Source organism: Rhinatrema bivittatum, chromosome 7 (genome assembly GCF_901001135.1).
Source record: "Rhinatrema bivittatum chromosome 7, aRhiBiv1.1, whole genome shotgun sequence".
In the NCBI taxonomy this organism is placed as follows: domain Eukaryota; kingdom Metazoa; phylum Chordata; class Amphibia; order Gymnophiona; family Rhinatrematidae; genus Rhinatrema; species Rhinatrema bivittatum.
Genome location: NC_042621.1, coordinates 207,388,368 through 207,411,710, shown reverse-complemented (window position 1 = coordinate 207,411,710; position 23,343 = coordinate 207,388,368). Strand labels below are relative to the sequence as shown.

General features: G+C 43.9%; 1 long non-coding RNA gene across 2 annotated transcripts in view; it reads right to left on the bottom strand.

The window, feature by feature from the left end:
• Positions 1 to 10,996: 10,996 nt before the first annotated feature.
• Positions 10,997 to 23,343, bottom strand: part of LOC115095709 — a 350,693-nt gene continuing 338,346 nt past the window's right edge. The window contains exons 1-3 of one of the 2 annotated variants that reach the window (XR_003857852.1): positions 12,224 to 12,266; positions 12,028 to 12,131; positions 10,997 to 11,614 (exon numbers count right to left, since the gene is read on the bottom strand). This is a non-coding gene — a long non-coding RNA (uncharacterized LOC115095709). Of the gene's footprint in view, positions 11,615 to 12,027; positions 12,132 to 12,223; positions 12,267 to 23,343 lie in introns of those variants that run through there. The other variant, XR_003857851.1, reaches the window with a different exon arrangement.

Sequence of the window (23,343 nt, the reverse complement as noted above, 5' to 3'; positions counted from 1 at the left end):
CATCAGCGCCATTTTTATTAACGCAGCCGATGGCCCGAGACCGGGAGATTGCGCCGGGACCCCCCACTGGACCACCAGGTAATTTAAAACATTTTGGGGGGGGTTCGGGAGGGTGGGGGATTTGTTTTAAAGGGTCGGCGTGGGTTTTAGGGTTGTTTTGGTATGCCGGTTTTCTCGCCCTCCCCCCTCCCCCGATTTACGATTTTTCACGTTAAATCGGGGGAATTTCTATTGTATCGCGACTCTAACGATTTTTGACGATTTAAAAAATATCTGACGATTTTTTTAAATCATCAAAAAACGATTCACATCCCTAATAAGCACTACAGATAGCTAACTCTTCCCTTCTGGAGGAGCAGATCATGACAGGTTGCTAATCCCTCCTCCTTCAAGAGAAAAGCAGAACAGATTGCTAAATCCGCCCTCCTGGCAGAGGTGAGTGATAACAGATTGCTACTCCTCCCCTCTGGAGGAGGAGAGTGTAACAGTAGCCCGTGCTCTCCAGGAAGGTTGTGGGAGTGGGCATTTACTACTAACCATTAGGGATGTGAATCGGGCTTCGGACGATTGAAAATATCATCGATATTTTCAAAATTGTCAGAAATCGGGGGCTCCCCTAAAATGATAGGAAAACCCCACAATATTGATCGTGGGGTTCCCTTATCATTTTGGGGGAGGGCGGGAAAAACGGCACACAAAAATAATCCCTAAACCCACCCCGACCCTTTAAAAGTAACCCCTTAGCTTCCCCACCCTCCCAATCCCCCCAAAAACATTTTACAGGTACCTGGTGGTCCAGTGGGGGTCCCGGGAGCGATCTCCCGCAATCTACAGCTCCGGGCCGTCCTCCCGCTCCCGGGCCGTCGGCTGCCACTAATCAAAATGGCACCGATGGCCCTTTGCCCTTACCATGTGACAGGGTATCCGTGCCATTGGCCGGATCCTGTCACATGGTAGGAGCACTGGATGGCCGGTGCCATCTTGTGCTCCTACCATGTGACAGGGGCTGACCAATGGCACCAGTAGCCCCTGTGACATATTAAGGGCAAAGGCTATCAGCGCCATTTTGATTACTGGCAGCCGATGGCCCGAGTGCAGGAGATCGCTCCCGGACCCCCGCTGGACAACCAGGGCTTTTGGCAAGCGTTGGGGGACCCTCCTGACCCCCACAAGACTTGCCAAAAGTCCAGCGGTGGTCCGGGAGCGACCTCCTGCACTCGGACCGTCAGCTGCCAGTATTCAAAATGGCGCCGATAGCCTTTGCCCTTACTATGTCACAGGGGCTATCAGTGCCATTGGTCAGCCCCTGTCACATGGTAGGAGCACAAGATGGCGCCGGCCATCCAGTGCTCCTACCATGTGACAGGATCCGGCCAATGGCACGGATACCCTGTCACAGGGTAAGGGCAAAGGGCCATCGGCACCATTTTGATTAGTGGCAGCCGACGGCCCGGGAGCGGGAGGATGGCCCGGAGTGGGAGATCGCTCCTGGGACCCCCACTGGACCACCAGGTACCTGTAAAATGTTTTTGGGGGGATCGGGAGGGTGGGGGAAGCTAAGGGGTTACTTTTAAAGGGTCGGGGTGGGTTTAGGGATTATTTTTGTGTGCCGTTTTTCCCGCCCTCCCCCAAAATGATAAGGGAACCCCACGATCAATATCGTGGGGTTTTCCTATCATTTTGGGGGAGCCCCCGATTTCTGACAATTTTGAAAATATCGATGATATTTTCAATCGTCCGAAGCCCGATTCACATCCCTAATGGTTAGTAGTAAATGCCCACTCCCACAACCTTCCTGGAGAGCACTGGCTACTGTTACACTCTCCTCCTCCAGAGGGGAGGAGTAGCAATCTGTTATCACTCACCTCTGCCAGGAGGGCGGATTTAGCAATCTGTTCTGCTTTTCTCTTGAAGGAGGAGGGATTAGCAACCTGTCATGATCTGCTCCTCCAGAAGGGAAGAGTTAGCTATCTGTAGTGCTTATTAGGGATGTGAATCGTTTTTTGATGATTAAAAAAATCGTCAGATATTTTTTAAATCGTCAAAAATCGTTAGAGTCGCGATACAATAGAAATTCCCCCGATTTATCGTGAAAAATCGTAAATCGGGGGAGGGGGGAGGGCGAGAAAACCGGCACACCAATGGCCAATGGCACGGATACCCTGTCACATGGTAAGGGCAAAGGGCCATCGGCACCATTTTGATTAGTGGCAGCCGACGGTAGGGGTGTGCATTCGGATTGACCGCATTAGTAAAACGCAACTCATATTTTTTTTTAACTTAAAAAATTGATTCGACATAAACGATCGGATTTCCCACATATCGAACATAGATATGTTCGATATGTGGGAAATCGCGATTGTTGAGCCAAAATAAAAATATAAACCCCCTCACCCTCCTTAATCCCCCCCCCCCCCCCCGACTTACCACAACTCCCTGGTGATGGAGCGAGGAGTGAGGACGCCATTTCTGCAATCCTTGGCGAGAAGCATGTGACGTCGGCGGCACGTCGAGTGATGCCGGCGTCACGTGATTCCTGGCTCGTTCGCGCCGGACGGCTCGTTCGGCCCAAAAAGAACTTTTGGCCAGCTTGGGGGGGTCAGGAGGCCCCCCCCAAGCTGGCCAAAAGTTCTTTTTGGGCCGAACGAGCCGTCCGGCGCGAACGAGCCGGGAATCACGTGGCGCCGCGTCACTCAGACGCGACGTCACGTGATTCCTGGCAAGTTCGCGCCGGACGGCTCGTTCGGCCCAAAAAGAACTTTTGGCCAGCTTGGGGGGGTCAGGAGGCCCCCCCAAGCTGGCCAAAAGTTCATTTTGGGCCGAACGAGCCGTCCGGCGCGAACGAGCCGGGAATCACGTGACGCCGCGTCACTCGACGTGCCGCCGACGTCACATCCTTCTCGCCAAGGATTGCAGAAATGACATCCTCACTCCTCGCTCGATCACCAGGGAGTTGTGGTAAGTCTGGGGGGGGGATTAAGGAGGGTGAGGGGGTTTAAATTTTTTTTTTGCACATATGTACATATACCCAACTCATTGGATTTTTTTTATGTCCATATTGGCCGCAAGTGGGACCCCCTTTCGGACATAAGAAATATGAACATAAAATTTTGCTCTGCACATCCCTGGCCGACGGCCCGGGAGCGGGAGGACGGCCCGGAGTGGGAGATCGCAGGAGATCGCTCCCGGGACCCCCACTGGACCACCAGGTACCTGTAAAAAGTTGTTTGGGGGGTCGGGAGGGTGGGGGAAGCTAAGGGTTTACTTTTAAAGGGTCGGGGTGGGTTTTTTGTTTATCAGCTGGGGTGCAGCCGATAAACAAAACCGCGATCGGGCCCGATTGAAAAAAACCCACATGTGAATCGGAACCGGAATCCAAACCGATTCCGGTTCCGATTCACATCTCTACTAACCATACAATTTTCCTTTCTATTTGTACATCTGGCAGCCAGTCACGGGCAGTACATTTAAAAAAGATTTTGTAACATATGGTTCCTCCTTTAAAATATGGAAGATGTATATGGTATGGGTGCATGTTTCCTGCTGCCGGTTGTCAGCACATGTATGACATGGGGGAAAATGAGCTTACCACCCACAAGGATGGCAAACACAGGGAAAAAGAGATTATGTGGAGGGTACACTTTGGCTTTAACAAATACAAAATAGTCTGAAAGGAGGACAAATTTGTCATAAATGATTTGTGGGTGACCAATAGGATATTCCTTAGTTTTATTGACAAATGGGTATAGGCTGGTAGAATCCTAGTAATATATTTTTTCTCCAGGCCTGGTTTTATAGCACAATCAAACAGCATAGGTTCTGCCACCAAAACGGGCATGTCTGGGTGTCAATGGCTCTGGTAGTGCAGATTTAACCAGAAATTCTGCATAACCCTTGATATTTTCTTTCACCATTATCTTCCATTTGTGTTCCCAGAAACTTATGATCTATCATCTTAGATCCTTGTCTTTTCAGGAAATCTACTTTGATTTATGTTTTGTAATTGAGAAAACCAAATGTTGGTGCTGTGAAAGGGTTTTGGTCTTTATCATTATAACGGCTTGGACAACTACAGAAAAAACAACCATTAAATTCAAAAGCTGTTTGTACCCCATCAACAAGTGCATAACCGTCAAGAAAATAGGGACCCACCTGCTTTTCACCCACCTTTAAAGCATGGGTGATCTGTATTTGTTCTGCGGCCTCCGTATACATCAGCCACTGGATAGAGGGGGACAAACATCTCTTTGTCTGCCTGTGATAGTAATCTGGAGGGATGAGTGCTACGGTCTTGGGTTCTAAAAATATAAACCTGTACATAGCCATGCACACAGATGCAAGCATTATGTACTAGAAGGGATCTATGCAGTTTCATAGTTTTAGATCCACTGCCCTGCTCTTCTACAACTGCTTCTCTCTCTCGCTGTCATTCTCATAATTTCAGATCTCTACAGAATACAGGCCTGCCTCAAAATGTTCACATCCTGCTGGCAATAAAAAGCAAGCTCCTTTTTTAAATCAAAGTTGTTATATTGATTGTCCCTGTACTACTGTAAAAATTCCTCTTTTTCTCCAGCCATCATATTTTGAACTCCATAGTACTCAGTACTAGGCATAGGCCCCACATAAGTTTGATTATCCTGAGTATTAAAAAAATGAGGGAAATAGTCTTTACAGACTTGAAACCTCATGGTTTGTGGAAGCTTGCTAAGCTTCATGGGCAGGAAATGTAAAGAGTCTTTAAACCATATATACAGGGCTTTCATTGTGATTTGTAAGAGTTTAGCGCCCTTACCTAACAAGTGTACATCCATCTTGTCCTCTAGCAGTTTGCTAACTACAAAAATACTATCATAGCTTTTAGAATTATGTGCTATAAAAGTGTATCCTTTGAACTTTTTGACACAAAAAATCTTAACAAACTCAGAAAGACTCCCAAGACCTTTGAATTCCCATTTTCTTTTGTTAGTTAAATCTGTTGCATATATGCAATTGGGAACATGCCAACCTGTTTCCTGCATACATTCACAATCATAAAATATATATTTTTCAGATATTTGTGTTTTATCAATAGGGAGTATAAAATACAAGTGTTTGTCACCAGCGGTCAAGAACTCACAGCACAGCTTACATTGTCTGCCCCCTACATTTATGCCTCCTGCCACATTCACTTCGCATTCTTCACATAGTATTTTAGACAAGAACTCAACTTCTGTTTTTTTAACAACAGAGCTGTAGGCCTATCTAAACATTCTTTAGAACGACAACACAATCTTCTCTATTGTGCACCAACATTGTCTACACATGATGCTGTTAAGCAAAGGTGACACCATAATTTGCAATTATGATTGTGACTGTACGGCTTCTGGCAAAATTTACAGATTTTGCTCACCATAGAACTTTCTTACATCTGATATGCCATAGAAATAGTCATTGTGTAGCAATATAAAAACAGCTTTAAGGAATTCAGGCCTGTCATTTGTCCTATGAGCTTTACTTATTGACTATTCCAGATCCAGGTCTGGAATAGTCTGTAATAGGGATGTGAATTGTTTTTTGACGATTTAAAATATCGTCTGATATATTTTAAATCGTGAAAAATCGTTAGAGGCGATATTTAATAGGAATTCCCCCGATTTATCGTCAAAAATCATAAATCGGGGGAAGGGGGAGGGGAAGGGGGAGGGCGGGAAAACTGGCACACTAAAACATCCCTAAAACCCACCCCGACCCTTTAAAATAAATCCCCCACCCTCCCGAACCCCCCCAAAATGTCTTAAATTACCTGGGGTCCAGTGGGGGGGTCCCGTTGTGATCTTCCACTCTCGGGCGTCGGGCGAGTTGACAGAAAATGGTGCCAGCGCTACCTTTGCCCTGTCATATTTTGCTTAAAATGGCGCCTGCCATATTGCCGTACAGCAAAATGGCGCCGGCCATATGGCAACACGATTCGAGTGCAGGAGGTCGTTCCCGGACCCCCACTGGACTTTTGGCAAGTCTTGTGGGGGTCAGGAGGCCCCCCCAAGCTGGCCAAAAGTCCCTGAGGGTCCAGCGGGGGTCCGGAAGCGATCTCCTTCGCTCGTGACGTCGGGGAACAGGAACCAAAATGGCGCCGGCGCTACCTTTGCCCTGTCATATGACAGGGCAAAGGTAGCGCCGGCGCCATTTTCTGTCAACGCGCCCGACGCCCGAGAGTGGAAGATCACAACGGGACCCCCCCACTGGACCCCAGGTAATTTAAGACATTTTGGGGGGTTCAGGAGGGTGGGGGATTTATTTTAAAGGGTCGGGGTGGGTTTTAGGGATGTTTTAGTGTGCCGGTTTTCCCGCCCTCCCCCGATTTACGATTTACACGATATTTAAAAACACAAAACCGCGACGATCCGATTCCCTCCCCCCCCCCCAGCCGAAATCGATCGTTAAGACGATCGATCACATGATTCACATCTCTAGTCTGTAATAGTCAAGAAGTGAAGCTCATGGAACAACACATCTTATTGAGTTAACAATTTGTGAAATGATATCGATAAAGAAGTTGATGGATTTAAGACAAAACATCCCCTGAGGAAAGACTATGGGTGTCTGAAACATGGCCTTGTTTTGAGAGTGGTAAATTTTTGATTCACTTTGAGTTTAACTTTTCTGACATAGAAATCTAGACGTGCTTGAGAGTATATTGATTAGTATGAAAATAGATAGAGGTCACAGAACTGTAAGATTAAATATTTAAAATTGTGAACTGAGATGCACACAATTTTTTTTTTTTTATATGTTTACTTTGTTAAAAAAAAACTACAAATATTCTAATAGGTAGGGGGTAGGGGTCATGGAGGAGAGGCGAAAAGGTAGAAAGTTTAAATAGGGCTACTGGGAGAGAACAGGGGAACCCCTACTCACATTGCTGCATGTTGCTTTGTAAAATTCCCCCCTGCACGTGCAAGTCACGAGCCACCTGCACATGCACATGAAGATTTAAGAATCTGGCATGCATGTGCACAAGGCCATTGGATTTTATAATATGCATGCGCCGGCAGGTGCATGTTATAAAACTGGCACATCCATGTGCGTGTGCCGGGAACCGCGTGCACATAGACGTGCACGTGCAGGACTTAAAATCAACCCCTCATTGCATAACTTTAAACAGAATAGTTTGCCCTAGTTATATTGCCCCCTTTTTTCCCCTACCCAATATTGTTCATTTTTGTGCTTTGTTCATTGTTCCCTGTAAAGCTCGTTTAGCTGCATTTTGTTCACTGTGAACTGATGAGATGTTCCCAATGTTCATCGGTATATAAAAGCCTTTAAATAAATAAATAAAACAAACAAACAAACAAACACATAAATAAATAATACTATTTTGTAATGCCATTAAGGCTACATAATCAGTAACCTCATTCTGGCATGAGGCTCTATTTAAAATGGCACAAAACGCTGTAGGTGTGTTCTTCCGTTTGCATTAAAGAAGTAGTTGAGGGAAGCAAGTGCGTTAAGATCTGTGTGGTCTGAGTCTTGTGTAGTATGTTACTGTAAGGTTTTTAAGAACTTCATTACATCGGAATAGGTATAATGAGAATTTAACATTCTTTTTCCATGTAAATAGGATTGACAAGGGATAATGGTCATGTCTTTTTTGAAGTTTAAAGATGCAGCAGGGTGGTGTCCTTTCTTCCTCCTGAGGAAGCTTGTAGAAAGATCCAGGGTCAGCTGGTAGAATCTCAACAAGGACCTTATTTTGCTGAGGTGGCTTCCTCAGTGGAGATCCTTGTAGTGAGCAGGTGGAAAACTCTGTTTCATCAACACCATTTTCAAGAACCCCAGAAAGGGAAAACCAATTACACTTAGAAATATATGCAGAGCTAACAGGAACCTGCCAGTTCCATGTTAACTTGGGGAGAAGGTAAGAAACAGATGACTTGGTCCCTTCAAAATGATCAGAGGCCTTAAACTGAAACCCAGCACAGGTCTTTGAACTGAAGAACCTTTTTAGAAAACTGCAGAACTTTTCAGCGCAAACAATTCCACTACCCCAGTTGATCAGGCAACAGTGAAACCGAAAATTGAACTGCTAGGCATGGCAGAAAATGAAAGGAAGAAATGTACAGGAACAAACCGGTAGTTTCCAGAATGACAAATACCTTCCTTCTGCTATCTAAGCAGAAACTGATATGGGACAAAACAAGGCCCTTGCTGGGATTCTACCAGCTGACCCTGGATCTTAAAACTCCAATGTCTGGTGGAGTTGTATTTGAAGCCAATCTGTTATCTTTAAGAACCAAGTTGTTTTGACCTTTGTCAGGCAGCAGCACAGTAAATCTTGGCAGTGTCAGCATAAGAGCTGCATTGCTAGTCTTCTTTAATTCAATCCAACAATTTTTTTGGAGGTAACATATATAGCTCTTAGTGATAACGAATGCTGTAATTAAAAACTTTGAAGCAGTGTTTGTTATTGTTTAGTATGTGTTTTGTTATATGTGTGTTTATGTGCACTTGAGGTAACTGAGTGACTGAGCACCTTGATTTGGAAGTCTAAGTTGTGTGTCTTCTCTAAGTTCACACATTTGTACATAATGAGGTAGATCTTCAAAACATACGCGCGCGCGAACAAAAGTACACCAGATTTTATAAGATACGCGCCTAGCCACGTGTACCTTATAAAATCCGGGGTCAGCGCACGCAAGGCTGTGCAAAATCGGCAGCCTGCGTGCGCCAAGCCACGCAGCCTACCTCTCTTCCCTCCGAGGCCGCTCCAAAATTGGAGCATCCTCGGAGGGAACTTTCCTTCCATGTCCCCCCACCGTCCCCTCCCTTCCCCTATCTACCCCACCCCCCAGCCCTACCTAAATCCCCCCTACCTTTGTTGGGCAAGTTGCGCCTGCTTGAAGCAGGCGTAACTTGCGTGCGCCGCCCCGGCATCCCCCGGCACAGGCCGCAGTGCCAGGGGACTCGGGACCACCCTCCCGGCCCGCCCCCGAACCATCGCCACACCCCCGGACCCGCCCCGGTCCACCCCATGCCACGGACATGCCCCCTCCTGCCCCTTTTGCGAAGCCCCAGGACTTACGTGTGTCCCGGGGCTTTGCAAGCACCGGCGGCCTATGCAAAATAGGCACGCCGGCGCGCAAGTGCCCTGCGCGCATAAATCTAGGAGGATTTACGCGCGCAGGGGTTTTAAAATCTACCCCATTGTTGCCAGTTTAAAAATGTGTGTCTTGTCTGGTTTAGATACTTGTATATATTGTTGCCAGTCTAGAAACAATTGTGTCATTCTTTGAATAGCTAACAAATTAAAGGTATATGCTGGCTCAAAAACCTCAATTATATTACTATAAAACAAAACCAAACCGTTGCAACTTGAGGTACTGCAAAATAGCAGATGTGTCTTACAATTATTTTTAATTATTTATAATTAAAAAGACTTACCCGAGAGAGTGGTATCAGAAAGATGTCAGTGTGTTCGCAGTCTCATGAGCTCTTGCCCTTACAGGGCTACAGCCCCTCTCTTGACTTCACCACTTATTAATTACGTCATTTACCTACTCTCTTCAGGTTTGTCAATTGATATTATGTTTTTATAAAGTGCAAATGTGCCTCCCTTAAAATCCCTAGAAAACCCGTATTTTATCATCTAACATGCCACAACTAATTATTAAAATCTTATATATTGTTTTATGCTTATCTCTCAATAGTAGTGCTGTTATATTTCTTCGCCGTGTTTCATCACTGCTTCAGATGAATCGCCCGACATTGGCCATGTTTCGGCGCACTCCTCGCGCCTGCTTCAGGGGCTACCGTTCCTTCACAAACTCTATTACAAAAACATAAATCTATAAATACCTCTAGAACAATATCTATATATGTCTCACTCTACTGCGGCATTAGTACTCACGATTCAGTGTGACACAGATCCCTCCTACCGTGTTGTCTTTCAAAAAATGGCGCTCAAACGCTATTCTTCCGTCTCCACCGGATGTCAGCTGTTTTATACCCGAACCTCAAATCCAGAACTAGACTATCCACTACAGAAAGACCGCCCAATCAACTTCCTTATTAAGCCCAGCAGGGGCAATTGTGTTCAATAGAGTTTGTGAAGGAACGGTAGCCCCTGAAGCAGGCGCGAGGAGTGCGCCGAAACATGGCCAATGTCGGGCGATTCATCTGAAGCAGTGATGAAACACGGCGAAGAAATATAACAGCACTACTATTGAGAGATAAGCATAAAACAATATATAAGATTTTAATAATTTGTTGTGGCATGTTAGATGATAAAATACGGGTTTTCTAGGGATTTTAAGGGAGGCACATTTGCACTTTATAAAAACATAATATCAATTGACAAACCTGAAGAGAGTAGGTAAATGACATAATTAATAAGTGGTGAAGTCAAGAGAGGGGCTGTAGCCCTGTAAGGGCAAGAGCTCATGAGACTGCGAACACACTGACATCTTTCTGATACCACTCTCTCGGGTAAGTCTTTTTAATTATAAATAATTAAAAATAATTGTAAGACACATCTGCTATTTTGCAGTACCTCAAGTTGCAACGGTTTGGTTTTATTCTTTGAATAGCAACATTTTATCCCTTTGCATTTATACAAGTTACCAGTTTCTATCCAATGTAGTGAGCTGATACTATTATTGACTTAAATGCTTAAGTACATTTCAATGAATGTGAAACTTCTTTGTCTAGGTATAGTTTGCTCATGATTCTCTATTTTTGTTTGTATAATGCTTGTCCTACACATGCATGCATATTAAATAATTGTGGTATGTACCATCTGGAGTCTGTTGGCTTTAATTGATTTATTTTAAAAAAGTTTTCATGTACTATTTTTTAATATCTATTATTAGTGCTTTCCCCCTGCACTTGGTTTATTTATTTATTTTTTGGGTGTGTCTTTCAAGCACTTCATTTTCTATTTAGCCCACATTTGTTATATATATATATATATCAAAAAACACTCCTTCCGGAGTGGAATACAAGCACGTATCAGTTATTCACAATTAATTTTATTTATTGTCACTTGAAAACATCAATAAACACTAATTTAACCTGTGCCATCAAAAATGCAGTTTATACATATATTTTTTACATATTGAATTTTCTCAATTAAAATACAACCCCACTTATACCCATACACACTCAAACACACTCATAAAAAATATTTAATGCTCTATCATCCTCCTTGTATAACTACTATCCACTATCACATTAGAACACAATATATTAAATAGTAATACACATTGTACCAGATGTTCCCCAATCTTTCTACTTGGTTACTTGATTACTATTTTGCAATACTCCATTCAATGTTTAATTGCACCCCTTCTACCTTTCTATTCTAACTATCAGAATCCTCCATTATATACTCCCACTCCAAACAGGGCCCTTGTTATGCCTGCCGGCTTCTTAAGGGGAATTTGAAACCAGTTATTTGCAAATAATAGCTCCCAGCATGATTATATCCAAAACTTCTTTAGGGGCATTCTAGAGACATATACTTCCAAATGATGACTCTCGTTATTGTGTACATCCCACTATTCCACTGAAATCCTGTTGTTCTGTAGATACATCACTGGTCTCTCTTGGAGCTCTGACTTCACTTCATTAGTAATCACTATATAAACAAATTGAAAAAAAAATTATTACTAAAATTTGTTATAAAACTATTTCTATCCCTCATATCTTCTACAAAATATCCCCTACATCAAAAGGATATAAAATACCTTCACTTGTAATCACAAACCGCTGAACTTGAACCTCAAAATGGTCTTAAAAAATATAATGCTGTTCTTTCTTTAATCCTCCTAAATGTACACATATCAGCATCCATTGATTAATATTTAAACTAATCCAATATTAATTCGAATGCACCATACCCCATTCTTAACCCTATTATTCCATATCGGGCCTGGCTGCCGGCCATCCCTTTAGCTAACTATTACATACCCCAATCCTAGCGACAGCTTTTCAGCAAATACTATCCCCACTCTCCGCAACCAATACTAAAACCAAACCTGCAACACTCACCGTTTGATTACCACCAAGGACATCACTATTTCCAGCTACTGCCAAAACTCTCCTCATGCTTCAAACTTTATGGCTCCATTATTCATTGTCCAAATAGATTTCTCCTATTAGCAACAAAAATATTATTCAGCCTACAATCATCAATACTACCACAAACTTCCTTCTTTTTTATAAACAACTCTATCGTGGATCCTACCTGAGGGCACTTGCTACTTCAACTCTCCATTGACAATGTTCACGGCTTCACAGACATGGTAATGCATTGCTGCTAACCACACCTTAAATACTGCCCCTGTGACTCCATTAACACCAATCCTGAACATTTACTGAACCCAAGCCCTAGCTGATTGGAGCAAACTAACCATCATTTCGTTAACCACCTATCCTGGAGCTCCCAAGATGTTCAAACTTTGTTCCTGCTGCCTCGGCTTAAAACTGTAATCTAAAAAAAATGCTTCCCACTCTATCATAGAGTTAAGCCCATGGGGGTTTAAAGTATCCCATTGATAAATTAATCTTTGTTCCTGTTGCCGCAGTTTGTGAAATATTTCCCCCCTGAGGGCAAGGTATTTGTTTCAAAACACAAAACTTTAGTTGCTCAATTGAATGGACATTATCTAACCAATGCCTAACTAAAGGCGCTTCTACCCTACCCTTTCTAATGTAGCTCCTGTGTTGTATTATCCGAGTCCGTATATTAGGGATGTGAATCGTTTTAGGACGATTAAAATTATCGTCCGATAATTTTAATATCGTCTTAAACCGTTATGGAACACAATACAATACAGATTCTAACGATTTATCGTTATAAATCGTTAGAATCGTGAGCCGGCACACTAAAACCCCCTAAAACCCACCCCCGACCCTTTAAATTAAATCCCCCACCCTCCCGAACCCCCCCCAAATAACTTAAATAACCTGCGGGTCCAGCGGCGGTCCGGAACGGCAGCAGTCCGGAACGGGCTCCTGCTCCTGCATCTTGTCGTCTTCGGCCGGCGCCATTTTCCAAAATGGCGCCGAAAAATGGCGGCGGCCATAGACGAAAAAGATTGGACGGCAGGAGGTCCTTCCGGACCCCCGCTGGACTTTTGGCAAGTCTCGTGGGGGTCAGGAGGCCCCCCACAAGCTGGCCAAAAGTTCCTGGAGGTCCAGCGGGGGTCAGGGAGCGATTTCCCGCCGCGAATCGTTTTCGTACGGAAAATGGCGCCGGCAGGAGATCGACTGCAGGAGGTCGTTCAGCGAGGGTTCCGGCGCCTCGCTGAACGACCTCCTGCAGTCGATCTCCTGCCGGCGCCATTTTCCGTACAAAAACGATTCGCGGCGGGAAATCGCTCCCTGACCCCCACTGGACCTCCAGGAACTTTTGGCCAGCTTGTGGGGGGCCTCCTGACCCCCACGAGACTTGCCAAAAGTCCAGCGGGGGTCCGGAAGGACCTCCTGCCATCCAATCTTTTTCGTCTATGGCCGCCGCCATTTTTCGGCGCCATTTTGGAAAATGGCACCGGCCGAAGACGACAAGATGCAGGAGCAGGAGCCCGTTCCGGACCGCTGCCGTTCCGGACCGCCGCTGGACCCGCAGGTTATTTAAGTTATTTGGGGGGGGGGGTCGGGAGGGTGGGGGATTTAATTTAAAGGGTCGGGGGTGGGTTTTAGGGGGTTTTAATGTGCCGGTTTTTCGATTTTTCAATTTTTCGATTTTTTAACGATTTTTCACGATTTTTCACGATATTTTACCCCCCCAAACGGCAACAATACGATTCCCTCCCCCTCCCAGCCGAAATCGATCATTAAGACGATCGAGGACACGATTCACATCCCTACCGTATATCTATATAAATAAAAATGTAAATGTTCGTTTGTTCAAAATCTTAAATCTCTGAAAGTTCTTCACCGATTGCTTTGAAATTTTGACACAACATTGCATGCGAATACGCGCATGTTTTTATATACCTATATTATATAGATGTCATACCTGTGACAGGTAAAAACATGCTTTTTTGGAAAAAAAGCACCATCCGTTGGATGTACAAGCAACACACACTATCTACAATATAAATGGGCTCTGACCAACGGCCAGCAAATGCACAGTAGAGAGCAGCTCTACCATAGAGCTCTGTGCTACGTGCTGGGTGTCACAGAGGGGACGAGGAAAGGGCAGACAAGTTGCTGCTCTGAGAAATGGCTCAGCCCATTCCTCTGCCACTGGGGAAGGGGGGAGGGAGTAGGGACTGCCGGACAGTTACACACAGGAGGAGGAAAGGGTAGAAAAGTTGCTGAGCCAGTCCATCCACCGCCGGGGAAGGGGGGCAGGGAGTTGGGACAGCCGGAGCAGAGCAAATGCAATAGAAAGTGGCTGAGAAGAGATCACAAGCAGCTGCAGCCTGCAGCAGCCAAAGCGCAAAGAGCTGAACAGACAACAGCTCGCCCTCCTCCCCTGCCCCCTGAGTCCCACATATAAGGAGAAGCCAAGTAAGTATCCCGCAACTGCGGGGGGAGGGGGGGGAGGCAGTGCTGTCAACCTGCCCGTGGTTCTCAGCCACCACGGGAAGAGTTTACATGGGCATCGCTCCACCCCTACTCCCAAAGCACAGCACCGTGATGAAAGTGAAAGCCAGAGCCCTGCTCCCTCCTCCCTCTCAAGCCCCCAATCTGATTTCTTAAAGGCACAGGTGTCCCAGAAAGAGCAAAGTAAGCTAGGCAACGTGTCCCAAATCTGTTGCAGTGCCTGCCGCCTGCCCTTTGCGAGGGGTGGGGTGGAGTATTTTCCTCACTCTCCCAGACACAACAAACGTGGGAATTTTGCAAGCTCTTGTGAGTGCAGAGCAAAGACTTAGGTGGGGAGGAGACAAAAATCTTGCCCATTTTAACTGTGTGAGAGAGAAGTGTGGTAATGTGCACTGAAGGTGAGTGTGAGTGCCATAGAGAGAGAGAGACTACATGAGAGATTGTGTATGTGTGTGAGAGGGATTGGGCGTGCATTTGTGAGAGACAGAGGGAGAATGTATGTGCAAGAGAGAGAGAGAGAGAGAGGAAGCCTATGTAGGGGGCTGTATGAGGGAGAGATTCTCTACCCCCCCCCCCAGCTCTCCACTTATAGGTTACAGTTGAAGGGGTTGAGTGTAGAGGGGAATGGGAGAGCAAAGGAGTTGTCCCTCTGCCACCGGGGAAGGGGGGAGGGAGTTGGGATGGCAGGACCATTACACCTCACGAGATCCCCCTCGGCCATCGCTGCAGCTCCTACCACCACCGCCGCCTCTGGCCCTTTGTAGTGCTGGGGTCGGGAGGAGCAGAGCAAAGACATAGGTGGAGAGGGGACAAAAATCTCACCCATTTTAATGGGCTTAACGGCTTGTACTAAATATTTTATGATTCCATTTCAATGTTTCCGATTGCATTGTTAAATTGAATTTTCATAGATTTCAATTTATTTTCATTTTAATTTAATTATTTCGTGTGATATTGCGTTGGAAGTGAGCTGTGCCATTTACCATACCGTTCATTTAGTGAGTATAGTTTATGTTTTTTCTTTTTCATTTCTAGAATTATGTGGTTTACATCTAGACACAGATTGCTTCTCACATGTGCACAGACAATGGAACAACAAAAAATATTGTATACCCACAAGCATTGTGAAATTAAACATATTAGAAACATGCACTTTTTCTTTTCTTTCTTTTCCATTTAACCAGACTGAGCCACAGCAAGGTGTGGCCGGGTACAGCTAATATAAAATAAAAAGAAAAATAAATGTTGCAATACAGAACACTAATGAAAGAAACAAAGCATATTTTATTAGTAAGTATACAATAAATTGGAAACAATATACAAAAATACTTCAAATATTAAAGTTACACAATCTCTAATATAAAAGGTAATGTATGATATGAAAAATATTAAATGTCAGAATAAATGAAACTTTGTCTAAAAAAAAGTCTTCAGCAAAGCTTATTATATCAGCCTATGCTGACACCTGGACTTGCAGGTATTGTCTTGTCTCTACATGAAAGCCGGTCCTTAGCAAACTTGTCACAGCAGCCAGAGCTGATGCCTGTAGCGTGCATAAAATGTCTTCCCTCTATATGAAACCCCAACAAATGCTTGTTTCATCCCCAATGGGCTTCCTCGGGGTTAAAACGATGAGAAGAAACAAACTTTAAATTTGAATATTAAGCAAATTATGTTACCCAGAGTTCCAAGAAGAATTAACCAAACTTCAATACAGTTCATTCAACATCTGCACAGAGTTTAAGGAGCCTTCCAACTGCTCATCAAAGAGTGGGAACCACAAATGAGGGAAGACATTTTATGCACGCTACAGGCATCAACTGGCTGCTGTGACAAGTTTGCTAAGGATCGGCATGGTTTGGTGGCAGACTGGTCACTACTAATTCAGCATGATACAGGTCCAGAGGGCTGAAGCACGGCTTGTATGGGGTGGGAAGTCTGGAAGGCCCAGACCTACACCCTTGTTAGAAGGGCCCTAGCTCTGCTTGCTTGGAGTGGGCTGGGGGTGGGGAAAGTTTGGATCTTCCCTTGCATTGTCTTAGTATCATACATGTATGTAAGGGCTCAGGTACAAAGCTAAGATCGTTTCTCAGGGTTTAATTATCAATACATATTCAGTCTTACCTAATTTCCACTCAGATTCTGTCTCTAGGGTGTTTGTTTATTGAATGTATGGTACAAAGTGAAGCACAAACTGATCACGATTTTATCTCTGTCACAATGGTGAGTGCAAAGTACGTATTTATTTTGTTTCAGAGTGTGAGGCAGAATAGTATTAATCTAATCCTTGTCATCAATATTTAACATACCAAAGCTGAAACATCTTTGATGGAAAGACATGAAGAAATTATAATGTATAGAAATTTGGAGATAAAAACAACAAAGAGTTCAGAAGCCTCTCATTGTACAAAACCTAATGTATGGTGAAAGGCAACAAAGAAAATGATCATACTTTATAGCAAAGCAGTGCAAATCTAATATGAATATTAACCCATTCACTTGAGCAGTGGTTCTCAACCTTTTTTTGGCCAGGACACTCCTGACAGATGGTTCTCACATGCGTGACACACTGAACATGTGACCATCACGGGCTGAATGTAAACATGCAGTCTGCATCCACAGGAATCCCCTCAACCCCCAGCAATGAGTGCAGAGCAGATCTAGAGCATTACCCTATACAACTCACCATAAAAAAAAAGACATTCTGGTTCTGATGACATCCCAGTAAAAGCAAAACAAACTCCTTTTACTACCAGGCACAATAGCCTTCCTTATGAAAAGACAGTAATTTACCACTAATGCATATCCTATTGAGAAAACACAACAAATAAGATTGATACAAATACTAAATGCTAGTAAAATACCTCACCTCGGTCACACACCATTCACCAAGTACAGAAAAACCACAAATTATAAATATGGAGACAGAAACTGGAATGGAAAACCAAAAAAGCCACTCTGCATGCAGTGCGAACCTGGAGAAATGGAAAGAGAAATATAGCACCTAACAGACTCTCAGGATTTGCAATAATGCACACAAACTAACCCGCACAAAGTTACACCTGTATTATGGAACACATTCAAACAGTAACAACCCTATCTAAGAAATACAACTATAAAACCAGGCCCTAATCACTACTAAATTTCCTATTGGGAAAACAGAATAAGCCAAGCTGCTATAGAGCCCTACACATACATAATTGTAAAGCTATACTAAAAATGTTATAAAACAGCTGCTGAACAGAATAATATACAACAATTAAAAACTCATAAAAATTATTAAAACATGTCCAAATATCAATAAAATATTTCAAAAGAGAAGACATCACTGTCTCTCATGCATATTCATTATGGATATCCTGAAAACCCAACTGACTGGTGGGCTCCCAGGACAGGGTTGGGGACCACTGAACTAGGGCACTGCACACAATTCTGGTCATAGCATGTCAAAAAAGGTATTGTTGAACTGGAAAAGGTACAGAGAATTTATCGCTCCATGGTGAGACCACACCTTGAATACTGTGTACAATTCTGGTCGCCGCATCTCAAAAAAGATATAATTGCGATGGAAAGGTACAGATAAGGGCTACCAAATGATAAGGGGAATGGAACAGCTCCCCTATGAGGAAATACTAAAGAGGTTAGGACTTTTCAGCTTGGAGAAGAGACGGCTGAGGGGGGATATGATAGAGGTGTTTAAAATCATGAGAGGTCTAGAATGGGTAGATGTGAATCGGTTATTTACTCTTTTGGATAATAGAAAGACTAGGGGACACTCCATGAAGTTAGCATGTGGCACATTTAAAACTAATAGGAGAAAGTTCTTTTTCACTCAACGCACAAATAAACTCTGGAATTTGTTGCCAGTGGATGTGGTTAGTGCAGTTAGTATAGCTATGTTTAAAAAAGGATTGGATAAGTTCTTGGAGGAGAAGTCCATTACCTGCTATTAATTAAGTTGACATATAAAATAGCCACTGCTATAACTAGCAATGGTAACATCGAATAGACTTAGTTTTTGGGTACTTGCCAGGTTCTTATGGCCTGGATTGGCCACTGTTGGAAACAGGATGCTGGGCTTGATGGACCATTCGTCTGACCCAGTATGGCATGTTCTTATGTTCTTAATATCCAATAATTAAAATGGCAGTCAATCAAGATAAATATATTTAAAAAGCCACCTTTGCTTACCCTTTCCAGCAACTCTCCTATTCCTTTCCCTTCCAGGCCAATGTCACTCACAGTCACCAGAAGCAGCAAGGGCTGCTGAAGCTCTGTCCTCACAGTCCTCTTCCTTAGCGCCCACAACCAGTCACTCATGCACATACACCCCCAATTAGACCCAACGACCAGTCTTGGTCTCTCTCACACCAGTCATCTTCCTGACCAGTCTCTCTCTCATAAACAGAAACACATCACCTCTCTAACCAGTCTCTCTCAATCACACTCATGGTCTCTTATGTACAAACTCTCAATCACATACAACTGCTCTCGTACCCATTCACACCAGCTCTCACCCAGGCTTCCATTCACACTTACAGACACAAGCTCTCACCCAAGCACCCATTCACACCAGCTCTCATCCAGGCTTCCATTCACACCCACACCACAAGCTCTCACCCAAGCACCCATTCACAACAGCTCTCACTCAGGCTTCCATTCACACCCACACAAACAAGCTCTCACCCAAGCACCCATTCACACCAGTTCTCACCCTGGCACCCATTCACAGCCACACACACAAGCTCTCACCCAAGCATCCATTCACACCCACAGACACAAGCTCTTACTTAGACACCCATTCACATCCACAGACAAGCTCTCACTTAGGTACCCATTCACACCCACAGACACAAGCTCCCACCCAGGCACCCATTCACACCCACAGACACAAGCTCCCACCCAGGCACCCATTCACACCCTCAGAAACAAGCTCTCACCCAGGTTTTCATTCACACACACACACACAAGCTCTCACCCAAGCACCCATTCACACCAGCTCTCACCCTAGCACCCATTCACACCCACACACAAGCTCTCACCCAAGCACCCATTCACACCAGCTCTCACCCAGGCTTCCATTCACACCCACACACACACAAGCTCTCACCCAAGCACCCAGTCACAACAGCTCTCACTCTGGAATCCATTCAAACCCACAGACACAAGCTTTCACCCAGGCACCCATTCACATCCTCAGGCACAAGCTCTCACCCAGGCACCCATTCACAACCTCAGACACAAGCTCTCACCCAGGCACCCATCCACACACAGACCTACCAGCTCTCACCCAGGCACTCATTCACACACAGACACACCAGGCCTCACCCAGGCACCCATTCATTTAGACACAGAAGCTCTCACCCAGGCACCCATTCACACATAGACACACAAGCTCTCACCCAGGCACTCATTCACACACAGATACACCAGCTCTCACCAAAAATGTCTTCTTTCTTCACTGCAGGGATGACCTCCATTTCTGCCATGGCTTTACTCTGGCGAGCCTTCTTTTTTTGCTGCCATGGGAATGTGCTCCAGTGGTTGCCTCGGTCGGGGTCGGGTTTCCTCTTCACCACCCTGGGGATGGGCTCTCATGGTGGCCTTGGTTGGGGTCGAGTTTCCTCTTTGCCACCACGGTCCCGTGGCGACCTTGCTTTGTCAGCATAGGATTTCCTCTTCGCCGCCATGGTCCCGTAGTGGCATTGCTTCATCGGGGTTGGGTTTTCCTCTTCGCTGCCATGGGAATGGGCTCTTGTGGTGGCCTTGCTTCATCGGAGTTCGACACTACTATTCCTCCCACCCCACCCCGGACTAGGCGATGCCTGCCTAACCGGCCAATCAAAGGCTTTCTCCCTTCTTCCTATTCCCACTGGCAGGTAGAAGGGAGGAGGCTTCCGATTGGCCTGTGTGGAGGCAGGCAGAATGAAGGAGGCTTCCCATTGGGCAGTGGGCATTGGAAGAAAGGAGGCTTCCAATTGGCCCATGGGGGCTGGAAAAGGAAGAAGGCAATTACAATGGAGCAGTGGGACACCGGGAGATGCGATATACCTGCCAGTGTTTGGCGAGACACTGGTGTGTTGTGACACACCTGTTGAGAAGCACTGCACTAGAATATCCTACTACATTGCAAAACTATGTTGATAGATAGAAAACATTAACTATATATTCTTATTGCTTAAGTGGTGAAATATAATTTGAATCAGAAGTAGAGTACAGATGGGTAAAGTAATAATTTGTAGATTTTGGTTTTTGCAGTTTGCAAATATAATTATGGCAAGATTATATGCAAAATGCTAATTACTGTGTCCTAGGAAATTAAATGAAATAAGTAATAGAACTGCTTACAACACAACACAAATTCTTAAAAGTACATAAGTCTTAGAAAAATGTTTTACATGTGTAATACAATAACAATAGCAAAGTAGGACTAATCTAAATTTTGCTTATCAGTTAACAAAATAGCTAAAAATACCATTTAACAAAGTATGTGATCTTTACACACTAAAAAGCATTAGATTGGATGCATTTTCAGTAATCCCAGTTACTCACTGTAAAAAATGGCAAAAAAAAAAGATTATACAAGAAAGTAAATTATTTTTTTTATTTTCAGTATTGTCTCCATAACAATACACAGTACAAGCAATAATTCTCAATATATTTTAAATATTCTAACAATAATTAAAAAAAAAACCAAACAAACCAACAGTCCATATCCAATGCAATCATTTTCTGTCATTAATTTGGCACAATCTGGATAAAACTCAATTATTTGCTGGGAATTCACACTGAGGTCAATTCACCTAATTTGATGCCAGAAAGAAGATAGACAAATAAAAAAAATGGAATTCAAAGCTCAAAGGCTGCGGAGGAGATAGAATAGAATTGATTTGGACGATAATCAGAGTATAATGAGGCATTTGGGACCACGTCAGCTCTGAGCTTTGGAATGTATTTTCAGCCTCATTACAATATGCATGAATCTCAATAGCCCTTTTCTAACATGCAAAGTTGTTCAGGTAACATGCCTATAAAAAAAAGCAGACAAACTGCAGATATCATGTACATGTCATGACATCAGCACAAAATAAAGACATGAAACAAAAATGTTTGACTACACTTCAATTGGAAGCCTATCTCCAGCACTTATTCACCCTGTCTCCATGAAATAGAATGGGAAACCCCCTAGACTTCATGCATAACTACAGTAAAAAAAAACAAACAACCCTGCACATGGCTTAGCAAGATACAATGCATAAGGAACTGCTAGCATACAAGGTCAACATACAGTAAATAAAAATATTAACAACTCCTTTTCCCACTTAAACATCTTTACTTTGCATCCATCACTGACAGCTGTCTGTCCATGTGTCCATGAAGGTAGAATATTAAAAGATCTCTGGCCCAACACAATTCTTTTTTTTTTTTTTTTATCTGTTTTCTCTTGCTTCATGGGATCTTCAGCTCAATTGAAAGCATCCTCTCTGTTGGGCTACAGTGCCATGAGCTTTTACATGCATCTAAGTGGGTTTAGGGTTTTTTTGCCCCTATTGTTATACCCCATTCCACTTACTTTAATCCAGCTATTGCAGCAGTGGTCTTTGACTTAGGGCCATGCACAGTGGTTCCCTTTGGAATGTATAATTGTGGACCCAGAATCCAGCAAGTGGGTTACACTGAAGAACAATAGCTGAGATTTTTCTCCCCCTAGAGGGAGATCTGTGACTGCTGCCTTTGCAGTTTCTCCCCCTAGAGGGAGATCTGTGACTGCTGCCTTTGCAGTTTCTCAGCCCAGTCATAGCCCTGGAATTGAATCCAGGTCTTCTGTGTGATGATGTGCAAGACTGTCACTAGGTCACCAGGCCATCCCCTGGACCAGCCCATCTCCTTGTTATTTAAACAAAGCAATATGCAATGTCATGGCCTCTGTTCAAAACATCAACACACAGCAACATGGGTTGAAGCACTGAGTACTGGAGCATGTTCTCTGCACATACTTTACTTAATTTATTGACATTTATATATAGCACTTCCAAAAAAGCTCATAGTGATTTTCAACTTATGATAAATCATAACAAATTAACATTGACATTTACATTGTTTGATTGTCAAATCAGACTCACATTCTATTTTAGTTTTCTTTGTTTGTTTTAAGAAACCACAGTGGAAACGTATCCTCTAGTCCCCTTAACATTATGACAAAGCAACAGGAAAAAGTTAGGTTTGGAATGTGACACCCACTGTGATTCAAGAAGGGCAGCAGTTCTTAAGCTAGAGACCATGACAAAGGAGAATTTTACATACCTAGTTTCAAATCAACTTCTACTCTGTCTCCTGCCCTCCATGGAAATTGGCAAGTGAGCGAGGAAAAAAAAAATTGCACAAACTTACTAAGCCCTCAAATTGATTCAGCTGTCTACAGTCAGGTAAAGGCTATGTAGTACCCACTGCCAGCTCCGCCGATAGGACTTCCAGTCCCCAGCAGTTCCACCATCCTTATAACTAGGGATATGCATTCCTCCTGCTTTCACTGACCTCTATAGAGACTTATTTATTATTAGACATATAAGTAACCTGTTGCATCTATTTAAAATTGAACTGAGCTAGACTTATCTGCCTGTTTTGAGGCTATTCCTGCCAGTTTCCTCTTCACAGATGCTAGACTAGCATTGTTCCCACCCAGGTGATGTCACTTAGAATGTGGCCTCCTTGTGATGGGGCAGACTCCTGATGAACTATCTCCACCACATTCATCAGAGCCACCTTACCTGCTGTGAACTTCTGCACTTGTATAACATTGAACTGACAAAT